General features: G+C 55.9%; 1 long non-coding RNA gene across 1 annotated transcript; it reads left to right on the top strand.

Moving 5' to 3' along the window:
* Nucleotides 1–1,830: 1,830 nt before the first annotated feature.
* Nucleotides 1,831–15,438, top strand: LOC110549462 (uncharacterized). The gene is made up of 5 exons (XR_009591571.1): nucleotides 1,831–1,875; nucleotides 2,091–2,242; nucleotides 2,361–2,511; nucleotides 2,978–3,043; nucleotides 12,222–15,438. It is a non-coding gene; the product is annotated as an uncharacterized LOC110549462 (long non-coding RNA).
* Nucleotides 15,439–16,919: the final 1,481 nt, after the last annotated feature.

Raw genomic sequence — 16,919 nt, 5'->3', positions numbered from 1 at the left:
CTTGGACACAGAGATGGAGTTTGTGCTCACCCAAACCTGCATCACAGTGATCAGATCCCTGCTGCGAGATCAGCAGACAGCTCCGTGTCCTGTGGCCACGGGTGACATAAGTGTGGGCACGCTGAGTGTTTGAGGAAAGCGGCCTCGAAGCTCACAGCAAACACCAGCCCTCAGGATTATGCTGAGCCAAACAAGCCAAAACCAGAGGTTATACACTGTGCGATGCCATTTATAGAACATTCTAGAAACCGCACAATTATAGAAATGGAGAACAGATTAGTGGTTGCCAGGGTCAGGGTCAGGGTTGGGGTGGGAAGTGGGTTTGGTTAGGGCAGAGCAGTGTGGGGGCTCTCTGGGGAACGGAATGCTTTGGGTCTCTATGCTGTTACCGGAGGGGTTCTGGTAGCGATACCGCGCTATGGACTTGTCGAGTGTCTGGTCGGTTGAGGCCAGGGCCAGGGCACTGGAGGCTGCAATAATCTTGGAGGCGGGTATTTCATAAAGCATGGCGCTCTCTGCCTTGGGATGAAGTGGCATCTCAGAGACCCGAGGGGTGCAGTGCTGGGGGGTGATGGGGTCACGTCATATCCTGCCTTTCTTCTCCCTAGGCCTCAGTTTCCCTGTTCGTGACAGGGTTGCTACTGAAATGGACAGAGAAAGCACTTGCCTCCCACTGCTGCTCAGGGAATGGGGCTGTAGATCAGCCAGGGACTATGGGGCTCCCCGGAATCTTCCTCCAGGGCGAGCGGAGCAAGAGGTCCACTTCCCAACCTTTGCCTCCACTCTGGATTCTGCACATCTGCACCCCTGCCCTTCTCAGGGACCTGGGCCCTCAGGAAGCCTCATCCAGGGCCTGTCACCTCTGGGGCCTTCGAGCCGATGAAGAGGATGACTCCTTGAGGTCCTGTTCCCACAGCTGTCGTGAACAATGGGCCCACTGTCCCTGCTTGAGACAGGGGAAACAGAGGCATTGAGAGGTGAGTGCCCTTGTCTTAGTGCCAGTCTGCTGCTTGGAGCCATGCCCGGGCCCTTTGATTAAAGCTAGCCTCACAGGGTTGAGGAGACAGTCCAGTGGATAAAGGACTGGACTTCAGATCCCCGGAACCCACACTGAGCGAGCATGGTGGCCACCTTTAATCCGAGCACTCAGGAGGTGGGGACAAAGCACCCCCAACCCCTTCCACCCTTACCCCAGGCAGGCTGGTCGGCTAGACTAGCTGAATCTGTGACCTCTGGGTTCAGTGAGAGACCTTGATTCAATAAACAAAGTAGAGAGAGAACCCTGACAGCAACTCTGGACCTCTACATGCACACACACACACACACACACACACACACACACACACATGCACGCACACTCCCCCCACCTTGCGAACTTGAAGACACACTCTAACAGACATGTATATGACACATACATGTAGCCTGGCAGGGGTGGCGCACACCTTTAATCCCAGCACTCGGGAGGCAGGGGAAGGTGGATCTCTGAGTCTGAGGCCAGCCTGGTCTACAGAGTGAGTTTCAGGACAGCCAGGGCTACACAGAGAAACCCAGTCATCAATCAATCCATCAATCAAATAAACACAACTTCCCCTCACTGTGAATGACAACCATGACAGCCATCCCTCCTCTGTCCTCCAAGTGCCCCTGGAGATGTTGCCCCGTTCCCCCGTTCTGGAGATGATGAAACAGAGTGACCAAGAGGAGCTGGTGGGGAGTGCCTCCCTCCCCAGACCTTCATGAAGCTGTTGGGGGATAGCTGTTTCCTCTCTAGCTGTGGCTCCACCCACCAAGACAGGAATATCTCAGGGCTGCAGGGAAGGAGGTGGGAGAGAAAGAGAGAGAGAGAGAGAGAGAGAGCAGCCACTGACTCTCCAGGTAGGTCAGGGGTCTGAGCCTCAGTGTACCATGTCCGAATCCACTAGCCAGCCAGAGCAGCCCCAGGTGGCCAGGGGCAGGGGTATAGGGAGGCACCACCAGGAGAGATGGGGCTGGGGTCACTCCCTGGTCTGAGGCAGCAGTTGGGGAGGTGACAGTGGCAGCGGCTTCCCTTTCCGGTGATGGTATTTACTGAAAAGCAGCTCTCCTTTTAGCGGCAGAAGTTCACGGCCCCAGCCAGGCGCCTAAGCCAGCTTCTTCCCCAACCGCAGCGAGGACAGCCTCACGGGCGGTTTCTATTTGGTGATGAAGGAAAACCAAATATACCACAGCCCCTGCAGAGGACAGAGGAGAAGTTGAGTCCCAGGTGTGGCCAACCACAGTCCCAGGCTGGGTGGAGGAGGGGTCCTCGCTCCCAGTTACTGGAAAGACAGTGGCTGCCTCAGAGTGAAACCTCCCTGACTGATTCCTCTTTCTTTTACAAGAAATAGAAAGCGATGGCCTTGGGAACTAGGGGGCTGGAGCCTGGGGCCCAGGGCCTCCTGTTCCTGCCTGCCTCCCCACCATCAGCCCTGGGGACCCCTAAGCGGCTATTTCTATTCCACTGATGAAAATCCACAGTGCACAGAAGAGAAGGTGACACTCTCCCATGGGAGGGGTCTGGGAAGACTGGGCAGGGTTGGGGGAGGGGTCTCTACACTCCGAGTGCAACAAATGATCTACAGCAGGTGGGGGTGGGCAGGGGGCGGGCAGGGCCAGGAGACTTCCTCCTGCCCAGCCTGGCCCCCTGACTTATCCGTGCCCCATGGGCACTTGCTGAATTTGGCTCTGGGGAATCTCAGAGTCCACACCTCACCTCAGTGTGGCTTCACCTCCCTAGGTCTCTCACTTCTGACCTTCTCCGGAAGGTCACAGCCTTCCTCGCCTCAAGATACTTCCATGGCTCCCACCTTCCTGGCTGAAAAGCCAGCGATCTCCCTGCCTGCCAGGCCCTCCCCCAGGCTGCCCTGGTTCTCTTCCTTCCCTTTCAGTTCTATCTGTGTCTTGGGGTCTCAGTTCCTCTCCTCAGACCCAGGCTGACTCAGCTTTGTTTCTCCTGCAGGTTAAGGTCATCCCTGCCTCAGGGCCTTTGCAGCAGCAGCTCTCCCGGTTGCTCCCCTTCCTCAAGGTACCCACCGGGGGTGTGTCACCGTGGTCTGTCCTAACGTGCTCCCTGCAGCCTTGATCTATTTGCCCCAGTCTGTGTTTGCCACAACTGTTGCCCCCACTTGGCACCACAGTTTGAGGGAGACCCTTTCACCCCATCCACTGGGGACTCTGAAGGGCAGAGTTCAGAGCTGTGCTCAATGCAGGCTTGCCAGGGTTTGTCGAGTGAATATACATGGGTTGTATAAGGAAGGAGAGAGAGGGATGTTACTCAGCACAGGCAGGGGGCACTGAGGCAGTCCCCTGCCTCCTCGTCTTCCCTAAGATGCTGCCTGGTACTTTAAGGAGTCACTTGATAGATGAAGCAGGCAGGGAGCCAAGGCTGCCAGCTCATGGTGGCTGAGGCTCTAGTGTGCACACATGGGTGTCCTGGTCTCCAAAATGAAGGTGGTGGCGTGCCCGGGACCTGGGGCAGAGTGCTCTGGGATCTGGCTGAGAGACATGGCCAAGGAACCTTCAGACCCTTGAGGGACCCAGCCTCCTGCCCCGTACCCACCCCTGTTCCACTGCCGGTGGTCCTGCTGTCACTGTCCAGCAGAAAATGAGGACGATTTTAAAGAGACACGTGTCCTTGGATGATCAGACTATCGATATAATGAACCCCAAGAAATGCTCCTCCGCCCCCCGAATCTTCTGCTGAGAGAGGAAGAAAGGCTTGTTTCAGACCCTTTCTGGGAGAGGCTGGGGCCAGACAGTGATGGGTCAGTGAGGAACAGGGCCACGCCATGGCCAGGACGGCTTAGCCGTGCCGTCCTCTCCGCCTTCTTTGCTTAAACCTGACGTGTGGCAAGACCCTGAAAATGGACGTGGGGGCTGGGAGATCGCTGCATCTCCCCAATGCTCTTGCTCTTTCTCATGTGGCCACGTCAAATAAGTCTCCCTTCTCCGCCTTCTGCTATGACTGCGTCTTTAACTGGCGTGTGCGGACAGGCAGCTGAGCCCAGCTGTGCAGGGCTGGCAGGGTCCAGACTCTGAGCCTAACACCTTTGCAAGAAGAAGGCCAAGGCCCAGCCCCCAGCACGGAGGCCCCAGCTCCCGGAGAGGGGCTTTCTCCACGTTGCCTCTGGAAAGTTCTCTGTCAGGAAGTGTGGGAGCTGACGGAGCCTGGGAGACCAGGAGCCCTTCTGCCTTCAAACCGCGGCACCCAGCCAGATCCTGAAGAAGAGGGACTTTCCAGCGGGGGCCTCTTGGCCCCAGCAGGCCTGGCCTTGCCTCAGTTTCCTTGTGTGTTCTTAGAGAAGCCAAGGCATCAGGCTACACAGTGCCGTGGTTAGCCTGGCTCTGCCCCGGGGCCTCCGCAGGCCCTGGCTGAGGTTCAGGCTCTGGGCAGAGCTGTCTGGGGTGGGCTGGCAGGCTTGGGCAGCACCTCTGCCCGTTGTCCCCTGGCAAAGCTACCACCAGGCTGCTCCCAAGGCTGTTGCATGCAACAAGACCAACACAAGGGAGATGCCAGAAGAAAACTGCTTCTCCTCACGGCCGCATGCCAGTTTGATAATGAGGCCTCCGAGAGCAGACTCGCTGAGCAGACGCTTCAGTCTGGGCCCTGAAACGGCCTTAAAAATGTGAATGAAGCTGGACATCGTGGCATGCGCCTTCAACCCCAGCACTCCAAAGGCAGAGGCAGGCTAATCTCTGTGAGTTCCAGGAAAGCCAGGGCTACACTGTGAAACCCTGTCTTAGAAAAGTGGGGTGTTGGGATGGAGATCAGGGAGCCAGCAGCATTTGAAATACCACGTTAAATGGCCACAGGTGAGTCACAATAGGGTCACGGGGTGGAGGGTGTCACAGTGTCCTTGCAGGACAATTCCCACATTTCTGGCTGCTCAATTCTCTCACTTAAACTCCCTGGCAGGGTCTTAAAGTTTGAATAGGAGTTTGGTAAGCACAGATGAGTAGAAGGGAGATCTCAGAAACGGGAAATGGGATGCATTGGTGAGATTCATCCGTTTAAAAGGTAATGAGCTGTGTGTTGCTGTTTACTGCATGCACTGGGGGATCTAAAGGCCATTGCTCCGGCCAGGGGTTCTCAGGAGGGCACACAGGACACCTGGCTGTGTGTGACTGTGAGCCCGAGGGATGAGGGTGCTAGCGGTGTCTGGCAGGGCACTGGATGCCCCCCTTAGGGGTAGGTAGAGGGCCTGTGCCCAGGTAGATGCTATCAGGGCCGGCTGAGAAGGGTATGGAAAAGACAGGCCTCCGAGAGTTTCTGATCGAAGGACTTGGTATGAGGATGGCTCTGGGACCAGCTGCCGAGGGAGGGGCCGTCTGAGCCCCCTCTGAGGGGTGCTCACACAATGGACCCCTCTGTTTGCTCCAATCCTGTGTCATGCTCAGAATCACAGATATCCTCTTTACACTCCGGAGTCCTGGTAGGATGTGACAGTCCCCAAGGGGCTAGCCCTGGCCCCTGGCCACCCTAAGCTGGTATCCCTGGGTTGCAGAGGTGGTGTCTGAGTTGCCACCTGCCATTCGGTCAACATCTTACCAGCACGCAACTGTGGCATCACCAGATAGAGCAGCTTAGAGCGTGCTGCTTGGCGCCCGCCGTGTGGCACACAGTAGCCTTCAAAGGAACAAAAACAACCAGGGAAGCCTTTGTCCTTCAAAATCACGGCCGTGGTCAGTGTGGACTGAGTGGCTGCTGTCCTCCAGAGCTCAAATGTGTGAGCGCCTCTGGAAATGACTGCCACTTCCAAGGCCAGTAGCCAGAAAGCTGAGCTGGGGCGGAAGCCCAGCCTCCCAGAGCTTGACTGCACGTAACACCTCTGCACTTCCTATGCTCTGACTGTCCTGCAAGCTAGCTGCCAGATCAGAGTGGGGCAGCAGCTAGCCCAAGGTCACATGGCATGCGCTTGAACACAGCTTGTGAACCTTTAAGCCCAAAGCCTGCCCTCTTATCAGCTCCACAGACCCTTGAAGAGGGTCAGCGAGTGGGGAGGGGGTGGCCGGCCCAGAGGAGTACAGGATGAGGCAGGGCGCTGTGAAAGAGGAGCACCCTGGGCAGGCAGGAGGAACTTCCACCTTCGCTTGGGGCCAAGCTGCCTGTGAGGAGCTGCCCTCCCGCCCTCGCCAGGCTGACAATGGCTCCTGTGTGCACCTTGGTGTGAGAGAGGCGTTGTCCTTTGGGAGGGCTGGCTGTGGTGGCCCGTGTCCCAAGTTGCTTGGCAAGGAGGGGTTCCGGTGCCGGAGGGCGGTGTGTGTGTGTGTGTGTGTGCGGGTCTGGCCTGTGGCTCCTGTGTGTCTGTCTCAGTGTGCCCACGCAGGTCTCGTACACCTGCGGAAGGTGTGTCTCAGCAGGCCCGTGGCTTGGGCCTCTTTTGTGTCTGGCATGTGTGTCTGGCTGGCTGCACGTGCGACTCGGTGTTTTGGTTGTGTGGGGGTCTGTCATGTGCTCGCCTGCCTGCCTCTGCCTGTGGAGCACCTCAGAGACCAAGCACTGTGCAGAGGGAAGACATGGGGCCACCCGTAGGCCGCAGTGAGGTGCAGCCGCGCGAGGCTGGCTCAGTGACGTGTGACAGTGCCTTATGGCTTCCGGCTGTGGGTCGGGGAGGGGGGGGTGAAGCTTCTTACCGATCAAGCTGTCCACAGTGAGCCAGGGCACCCTGCTGTCACGTGACCAGACTTATCCCACATAGGGAACCCAAGATAGAGCAAAGAGCAGATCCCACCAAAGTCCCTTTCTGAACCAAGGAACTTTATTGGGGTCAGTTAGAGGAGCAGAAATGACTCATTCATGGCCACATCACCAGAGCCCACCCTAGAATGAACGACAGCTCACAAAGCTGGGAACCTGGAGCACACGGCACAGCCTTCAGGCAGCTCAACAGGTTGGAGAGTGTCCTTTCCAGGTGCCTCAGTTGCTCTGGCAGCTGGGCTACTCTCAGTGTCTTCTTTTCGGCTCAGCTTCCTTCTGAGGGGGACTCCCTCCTTTTATTGCTTTCTCTAGCAGGGTGGGGCCTAGCGGATCTCCTCTGTTTCAGGGACTTCCTGCAACTGTCTTGAGTTATTTACTTTCCTGCTTACGGATGCTTCCATCTCAGAGCAAACTGCCACACAACACCTGTGCTGGAGACGGGAGTCACAGTGCCCATTTTGCAGAGGCTGCAACTGAGGCCAGGGAGGGGTCCTACCTCCTTGTTTGAAGCTGGAGGAGGAGCTGACCTAACATTTCCACCTTGGCTGTCTGCCCTTCCCCAAGTCCCTTCTTGTCCCAAAGTCCCTGTGAGGCCTGGCAGGACTGAGCCCTTTGGAGTCACGGGACCTGGTTTAACTTCTGTCTCTGCTGTTGAAATGGCTGTGCGATCTGGAGCAAGCCGCTTAGCCTCTCTGAGTTGTTTTCTGTTCACCAAATTGGAATGATGGTTTCGATCTCGACCAAATGCCTGGTCACTGCTGACCCTCCCAACAGCTCTGGTGTTCACCAAACCATCCTGGCCTTGACTTTGGCCTGGCTCCATTCCTCACTGGCCCTGCAGTTGGTTGAGAGAAAGCTGGCTGTGAACTGAGTCCGTGACCAACACGGTGTGCGGCGGCCTACATGTCTGGGTATGCCAGGCCAGGGCTGCTGCAGGTGAGCGTCAGCCAGGTGACACGGTGGGCGGGACCAGGTGTGTGCCTGTCTCTCTGGTTGTGGAACCGGTGAGTCTGATGACAGACAAGTTCTGGCTCCCCTCCTCTCTCCTGAATCTGTTTGAGCTTCCTGGGCCAAGAATTTGGCTCAAGCAGATGATCTGGGTTCCCTGTGAGGGATCCGTGACTCAATTTACCCATCTGTCCATGCTGACCAGAGGCTTCTACTGCCTCTGCTCTAGGGACCTGGGCCCAACTGCCTATGGCATCAGACAGATCCCCATGGGTGGGAATATACACTTTCAGAAGTCCTAACTAAAATCCCTCAGTGGCCTCCCAGTGCCACTGTGTGCCCCTGCCTTCTTGCCCCTGTTTTGGGGTTTCCTCCTCACCTGGTATCCCTGTTCCCAGAGCACCCACTTGGCCAAGCCCACTGTCCCCTTGCCTCCTTGCTTTCTGGCTTCCAAGCTGCCACATACCTGGGTGCTGTGAGAGGCTCAGGGGAGGTGACAGGGGCCAGTGAGGGGGCCAGATTCAGCTCTTGATGCTGCACAGAGCTAGTTCAGCCCACCTTCGGGGACCTCAGCAGGCCCGGTGGCAGCTCGGGCCTCTGTTCTCTGTGGCCGGCTAGTAACAGAAGGCCTCTGATGGCATCACTCAGCCTGATCTGTGGATGGCGTGGAGTTCATGGTGAGGAGAGAGCAGTCAGGCTAGGAGGTCAGGATCATGAGCTCCAGGATCAAGGACTCAAATCATTGTAGACATGCCTCAGCAGGCCTAAGCGCAGAAATGCCTCATGAGGGACTAGCCTTTCAGCTTGGGTACAAGGGATGGGCACTCCTTGTGCCCTGGGGTTGCCTGGGAGAGTGATGTGGTGGGAACTGAGGGGTGATGGGAGCCAGGAGGGTGGGAAGAGAGAGGTTCAGGTGTGCTTGACAGGCCAGTCCACAGGCTTCCCTGTAGGACTGGGATGAGAATTCGAGGAGGCCAGCTCAGGACAGGTAGTGGGACTTCAGGATGTAGGGACACAGCAGACATTAGGGTACTTGTTATCTTTAGCTCTGATGCTTGGCTTCGATATTGGAAGCAAGAAGACAATGAGAGCTTCCACCTGCTACCTACCATAGCCTCAGCCTGAGTTCTGACAGCTAATCCCTACTCCAGGACGTTCCATAGCCATCCAGTGTCCTCCCACCCATCCAGTGTCCTCCGATCTCATCCAGGGTCGTCCCCCCCCCCCCGCCCACCCCTGTGATGGCTCTTCCTTTCCCCTAGCTTATCAGTGAGCTCTATTCTAGATGTCACTTCCGTTGCCCTTTAAAACAATGGTGGCTCCCCACTTCCACCCAATTAGGGGTGAATGCCTTAGGGGCCAGGTGGCCACCTGAGAGCCACCTCACCTGCCCTCCCTGACCTTGGCCACATGTGCCCAGCCAAGAGGGTAGTCCTTATTTCCATAAACACCCTCCGCACTTCAGCCAGCAGGGACATTAAGGCCCCAGCTCCCTGTCTCCCGTTCGGCTTGATTACTCTCTCAGACACTTTGAGCCACACTTATTTATAACCTCCCCTCCTCCAGCGGTCACGCTGGGCCCGGACAGCGTCTTGGCTGGAGGCAGCACTGATTTGTTCCCTGAAGTACCACCTCCCCCCTCAGCACACTTCTGAACCTTGTGAATGAGGGGACTCCAAACAGAGTCCGCCGTGGCTAGTACAGAGCTGAGAGCAAGGTCCAGTTTTATAGCCTCTGGAAAGAAGACACGGGGCTGCCCTGAGGCCGTGACCGTGCTAATGCCAGGGTAGCGGCTGTGCCACTGGGGTAGACAGGTGCCCGAGATCACCACCCACGCAGAAGAGCCAGCCCAGCCCCAAAGCGCCATCAGAAGTTCCTGGATCCAGCTGTACCTGAAGCAGTCTTACTCTGAACACCTCAGAAACAAACCAGTACATTTTCTCTCTCACTCTCTCTTTTCTTTTTCTTTATTTTTATTTTTTATTTTTTGTATAAGGGCCCAGGTGGTGTGTTTGTGTGTGGGAACACATATGTTCAGTTAGGCATGCATGTGTGTTCAGGCCAGAGGTCAATATCAGGTGTCTCCCTCAGTTGTTGTCCACCTTAGTTTTTGAGACAAGGTCTGTCTCTGAGACTGGAGCTCTGTGCTGTGACCAGCCTGGTTGGCCTGCAAGTCCCTGGGACTTCCCCTGTTTCTATCTCCCCAATGCTGGGATTATAAGCATGAGTCACCATGCCTGGTTTTCCTGCGTAGCTCCTGGAACCTGAGCTCAGATCCTCAGACTTGCAGCTCCGCCTCTGGAGCTGTCTTCCGGCCCCTCAATTCCCCTCTTTAAAACTCACCCTAAGTTTCTAGTACATGTAGTTTCCAGAATTCTGACGGGCAAAGGATTGACACAGCATTTACTACCTTCCTGCCCACCCTGCCTCTGCCTCTTGAGGCGTTCGCCTGTAGGCAGTAAGAATTGCCCCCTCCTTCAGGAACAGGACTGAGAGAGAGAGAGAAGATGGATATCTCCACACCTGGGCCTGACCCTGCTGCTCAGCGAGGCCCAGCTCCCAGCAGTCGGCTCTGCCAGTCTGGGCAGGATAAGGAAAAGGGACCTTCTGCCCTGCACGCTGGGGACACTGTGGCGGGAGGCCTCCTTCCGAAGCACACCTGGGGATTTCTCAGCCTCTGCATCTGGATAGTTGGAGCTCACATTCCTGGCCCTCTGCCAAAATGGGCTCTTCAGTCCCCCTGGCCTCTCCCTCCAGATGTGAGTGGCACCCTGAACTATGATAGCCTTGAGTGTCTCCATATGTCCCAAGGCAGAGGCAGCCCTGCTTGTGAGTCCTGGCAGAGACCTCCCGCGTGTTCAGTGGACATCCACACTGATAACTGGACACGATACTGAGGAACATTCAGGAGCTTGGTGTCTCAAGGAGAGCAGGCTCACTTGTGTAGGGTGAAAGGGAGCCGCTGTAGGAACACAGGGTGGGGGTTGGGAGAGGGACCCTTCAGAGAGAGAGAAAGGAGAGGAGCAGATGGGAAACCTGGTCAAGCCTGCTGATGCTTGACTGTGAAGTTTGGAACAGCAGCAGCCATTCTGAGTCAACGAGGAGAGCTGGTTGAAGGACAGAGCCAAATCCTGAGCCCTATGTCCTTCTGATTACCTAAGCTTATGATTTTAGTGGTCCCTATTTCCCTGTAGCAATCAAGTACTTTGTCTATGAGATGGGGTGTTTCTTAACTTCCAAAGCCCCTTTGGGTGGGACATCTGTCCTACAGTTGAGAGCACCAAAGCTCTGATTTGGAGGGTGATTGCCTCCAAATCACCCTTGACCTCACATCTGATTTCCCATGGAGGCAAAGGGATGCACCATCCCTCCCAGGCTGGGTACCACGGTCTTCACATGGCCCCAGACACACCTTGAGGCTGGGGATGTGAGGTTCGGCTCTCCCTAGCAGTTCACCTGCCAGCTCCTCCGAGTTCAGGCTGCTGTTCTGGGCCTCAGTTTCCCCAGCCTGTTGTGAGAAAGCAATGGGCCTGGTTCCGAGCTCCTCCTGCTCAGCCAGCGTGAGCCATAGCTTCTGTGGCTTGCCACAGCTGAGGAAAGTGCTGCCGAAAGGCCCTGTGTGGGTCACGTGGGGCAGAGACCAGAGAATCAAGGAGCGAGATCAGCTGGAACGAAGATGATAAAGATGCCGCCGAGAGCATCCCTGAGAGGCTCTGGGTGTGGGCAGCTAAGCCAGGCCCAGCCAAACAATCCTGCCCTCTTCCCTAGGCCCTGCAGTGTCTCGAGGCAATGGGACACTCAGCCCCTGGAAAGCAGCTGGTACCTGCCCCCGGGCCTGGGCTACATGGCCCTCAGGGGACTGAGGACTGGGCCACACTGCATGTGTGTTTCCAGCTTTCAGTAACCACTGAGTTTCACGGCCACTCAACTTTCTCTGCTTCTCTGCTCCTTGTCACTCCTTGGGAGAGCCTTCTCTGTGAGCCTTCTGTGATTCACTCTTGTCCCCAAGCCTCTGCCCCGGTCCTTAGAGAAAAACGAAAGAACAGTCATTGTCCTTTCAAGGCCTGAGCTGGGCTTTGTCTCCTGTTTGGGGTGGGGGCTGTGGCAATCCAGTGTGAACCTTTGAAGGAAAAGGCTGAAGAAATAAACTGGAAGTTCTTTTGGTGAACCAGGGTTTTTCTATACAATTGAGGCTGGCCTTTAACTCTCAATTTTTCCTCGGCACCATGAGTGCTGAGGTTAGCAGCATGCATCGCCATGCCTGTTTATGGGTGCTGGGGATAGAGCCCAGGGCCTCACGCATGCTAGGCCAGTGTGTACATCCCCAGACTGGAATTCTGGTTTTGTTTTGTTGTTGTTGTTGTTGTTGTTTTGCTATGAGACAGGGTCTCACTGTGTAGCCTGGAGCTTGCTAAGTACACCAGGCTGACCCTTGAACTCACAGAGATCTACCTGCCTCCATCTCTTGAGCGCTGGGATTAAAGGCGAGTGTCACCGTGCCTGGCTCAGATTCTGTTTTGTTTTTTAGATTTTATTTATTTTTGTTTCATGCATACAGATGTCTTGCCTGCTGCACGTCTGTATACCACATGTGTGCCTGGTGCCTGCAGAGGTTGTAAGAGAGCGTCAGATCCCTTGGAACCGGAGCTACGGACAGTTTCGGGCCACGGCATTGGTGCTGAGAACCAAACCTGGGTCCTCTGCAAGAACAGCAAATGCTCCTAACCACTGAGCCACCTCTCCAGCCTCCACAGGCTGCTGTTTTTAATTTACCAGCCTATCTACCATTATGTCCAAGACAGAAGGGCCTGCCTTCTTGGAACTCACCATTTACTGATCATAGTTGATCAGGATAAATCAATCAGTAATCTGCCAATCAATGGTGTCCATCTCCTCTCTGAGGCAGGCAGGCTGCAGCTCTGTCGTCTTTTGGGATCAAATACAATGCATTTAAGGAAGAGCCCGTCTGCTGAACACCCGCTCTGGGGGCCTGCTTCCGATTGGGACATGACAGGGAGCTGAAAGGACCTGCGTGGACACTGTGACTCCCCACACGAGGATGTGGGGTTAGTCCTGTCCCCGATTCCCTGGGCTGGCTCTTGGCAGAGCGTGTCCCATGGAGGTCACAGCTTCTGTCCTTGGCAAGCCCCACTGCAGGTCCGGTGCTCTCACTGGGGTGATGACACTCGGATATCATCTTTGGCCATGATCGCACGGCTGTATGTCCACGGCCATGCTGGGCTTCCGCTGACACACTGGGACTGGCCCAGAAGCAGCCTCTCCCCTAGCGCCCAGCAGCGACAGGAACTCCTGGGAAGGGAAGGGCTTCACCCTGCACTTCCCCTTTTGGGTCCTTTTAAAAATAAACGATGAGTTGCAAGTTGGAAGGCCTCAGTTAGTAACTTCCAGCCACAAGCGGGAAGGAAACAGCAGGTGCTCACGGCCCAGCTTTGCGCCATACCCATCCAGGAACGTTCTGGAATCCTGTGTGCTTTACAGTGGAAGCTGCTGTCTTCCCCTCTCCCACCTCACCTCTGGGGTCACAGGAAGGAGGAGAAGCTATGTGAGCCAAGGCAGGGCGCAGGTGGCCATTCTCTGGGAACAGGCCCACAAACCACCCCGCCTTGCTCCTGGATCTGAAGGGAAAAAAAGCTCCAGGGAACATGGCGGTATTAAGAAGGGGCCGGAGATGTCCCTGGAGGCCAGGCAGGCACTGTGAAGGGGCCAGTGTCCAGAGAGCAGGCAAAGCCAGGGGAACCTGGAGCCTGAACTCTGGACAGTCTGTCCTTGTGCTCACCAGCCAATGCCTGAGCACCTACTGTGCGCTGGGCAGGGCCAGCACCATGGAGACACACTGTGTGCTCTCAGAATGGGGGCTGTGGGAGGGGTAGACAGTGTGGGCTGTGTCATGCTAGAGAATCCAAGGACCCTCCCTACCCCAAGTCCAGAGATGATGTGGACATGGTAGAAAGGGCTTGTTGGGGAAACGACCTTCAGGGGAAAGTCGATGGAGCCGTTGGGGTCTGGGGTGGGCAGCTGGAGGTCATGTGACAGCAGGGGCAAGGGCTCCAGGCAGGATCAGGCCTTTCCTGAGCCACAGAGGCCAGCACAGTAGAAGCCAGGGAAGGAAGAGAGTATTATGAGGTAGGAGGAGGCCCAAGGCTGGGGCCAGGGCAGGCATGGCCTCATGGGACAGCCCAAGGACGTAAGAGGTGGCCCTGTGCCAAGCCACGTTCTAGGACAGCGGACTGTGGGGCTGGAGGGCAAGGTAGAAGAGAGAAATCCGGGCAGGGACAGAGCTAGAACCATAGGCCCTGTACATCAACCGCCACGCACAACAGGGGGGCCCAGGGAGATGCACCCGAATCAGAGGCACACATGTGTGGGCCGTGGCCGTTCAGCCCCTCCCCCACACGCCCACCTACAGCCCTGCAGAGACATACACTTCCCATCCCTGATGGTCCCAAGTGTATTCTGGATGTACGGTCCACACCCAGACCCTACACAAGTGGGCGAAGCAATGCGGTGTGCAACCCACACACACGTGGACAGCCACGCACATCCACACGGGCGCATTCTGTGAATATATGGAGACTCAACCCATACAGCAACCCCCCAATATAGGACACACACATACTCATACATTTACATACATATACCATACCGCACGGCACACACCAGTCATAAATCACATACACACACAGCCCATACGACACAGCACACTCTCATCCCCATGCCTACTACCACACAACACACCCCACATACACACACAGCACATACGCATACATAGTGTATCATACCACACACACACCAGTCATACATCATCACACAGACACACACACACACATGTACCTAGTGACTCATCGTCTGCGTCAGAAACCGTGTTGATCTGCTTCTGACTTCAGAGCGGAGACCCTGCCACTTTGGATTTGGGGTGCCGTTTCTGCTTCCCGCTGCTCGGCTTGGTTGGCCTCTCAGGGCTCAGGGACCACAAACCCGCCCGGCAGAGCAGCCACCTGCTCTGGGGCCAGACGCAGGCTGTATTAGCTGTCATCACACTAATAACGAGGTCTGATCTGGGGCCAAGAAGAGCCCACGGGGCACCTTCCCGGAACAAGGGAGTGCTCATACACTGGCACGCACACCCACACGCCCTCTGTCCCAAGCAGGGCGTGTGGGAAAGGGGCAGACCCATGTGGGAAGGAAGGACTGAAACTCTATGGGGACCTGTGAGTCAGCACAGGGATGGGACAGTTAGTGGGTGTGTCCCTTGGCTCCAGAGGGATGAGGAGATGGAAGTCTAGATAAAGTCCGGAAGGCAGGTGGGTTAGTCAGGGCTCTCCGACCAGACTCACAAGGGACCAAACCCCAGCACAGATCAATTCAAGCTCAGAGGAATTCAGTGAGTCACATTAAAGACATTTTAGAGACGGGTTGCTTCAGGCACAGCTGGATCCAGGTGTTTGGATGACCCGTGCTTCCCACAGCTCTGGAAAACAGCTCAGTGGATGTTAGCTGTTAACTTCTGATGGCGGCAGCTGCCAACGCCACTACGACCACAATAATCTGCCAGCCCAGGAGCCATAGGGAAGCCATGTTTTTCCTCCACTACACAGGCTCCCACAGGAGCTGGGTCACAGGCTGGAGGCAGCCTGCTGTCCCTGGTAGACCCTATGCCTGCAAATCCCCCAGCAGAAGGGCGGCATCGGGGCCAGATAGGCCTGGAATTCAGGCTTGATTCTGTTCTTAAGTAGCATCGTCGCCCCATGCCTCAGTTTCCCTACTTGTAAAATGAGGACAAAGATGTCCACTTCTATTGTTGTTGTCTTTTCAAAAAAAAAATAAAATTGATTTTTTTATTAGTTAATTTATGTCTGTTCATGTGTGGGCGTATTCACGTGCTCATGTGTGTGGAGCTGATGTCGGTGTCCTCATCCCTAGGTCTCCACCTTATTATCTCTTTGTGGAAGGGGCTATACATGTGCACACGTGTGTGAAGAGATGTGGAAGCTGGAGGTTGACACTGGGTGTCTTTCTCTATTGCTCTGGACTTCATTTTTTGAGTCAGGGTCTCCACTGAACCTGGAGCTCCCAGATCTGACACAGCAGCCAGCCAGTGAGCCCCTGGGAGCCTCCTGTCTCTTCCTCTGCAGCTCTGGGCTTACAGATGAGTGCCATGGTACCTGGCATGGGGGTACAGATTATGCCGTGGTACCCAGCTTCTTACGTGAGTTTTGGGGATTGGACTCGGATCCTCAAGCCCATGTGGCTAACGCTTTACCCACGACTCATCCCCCCAGCCATCATGTGGTTGTTCTTGAAACAAGGTCTCACTCTGTAGACCAGGTTAGCCTCAAACTTACAGTCCTCCTACCTTAGTCTCCTGCTTGCTGGAGGGTCCCCCTGCCAGGGAGAGCCTAGAGTTGTGCCCAGGCGCCTGGCCATGCAGCTCGACTCTGTGAGAGTGAGGTAAGATTCAGGCTGTCCACATAGACGACAGGCTGAGTCGGAGGCTGATGAGAGGTAACGCCTACACTGATTCAGTTTCCCTCCCTCCCTCGTGAAATGGTCTCACAGCTATGGAACAAGGAAAGACAAGTGCTAAGAAGAGACAGAGCAGCTTGCGTTGAGAGCTTACTGCGCACTTAGGAGGCTGAGATGGGGGCTGACTCTCCATCTCTAGAGATCTCTTTTCAGTGTCTCGTCCCACATGCGCAGACAAGGTCTTGATAGTACCTGCTGTGGAGAGACCAGAGCAGTGACTGAACAGTGATGGGGACAGGAGACTGCCCAAGGTGAGGAAAAGGGCAGACCTAAGTCCAGCTAGAAGAGCCACCAATGCGAAGGTCCTGAGGTTGGATGGAGCTAGGCCTACTGGTGCTGGCAGGAAGACCAGGCACCCAGAATGCGGCCTGTGCACCACAGACTCCCCACCTCTCCCCCTGCAGAACCAGCCTCAGGCCAGCGTCGCCTTCCTGAGCCACCCCAGCTGTTGTGGAGGCGCTGTTGTCCTGGTATGCTTTTTTAATGGCAAACAGCTTTTCTCGTCCTCACTTAATTATGCAACGGACGCTCCTGGGTCTGCTGCCATCAGTCCCCTTCCCTGGCGTGGGACGGTGCAGGCCTGAGGGTCACAGCCTTTGCTGAGCCAGGTCTTTGGCTCTGTGTCCCACCCTAGCTCTGTGCCTTTGCCTGTAGAGTGGAGGGATCTGCCAGGGGTGTGTGGGGCCTCAGGGAAGGATTCTGTCCAACACGG

This window comes from Meriones unguiculatus, chromosome 4, assembly GCF_030254825.1.
Source record: "Meriones unguiculatus strain TT.TT164.6M chromosome 4, Bangor_MerUng_6.1, whole genome shotgun sequence".
Classification (NCBI taxonomy): domain Eukaryota; kingdom Metazoa; phylum Chordata; class Mammalia; order Rodentia; family Muridae; genus Meriones; species Meriones unguiculatus.
Note: the sequence above shows the minus strand (reverse complement) of the source record. Positions and strands in the feature narration are given on the sequence as shown.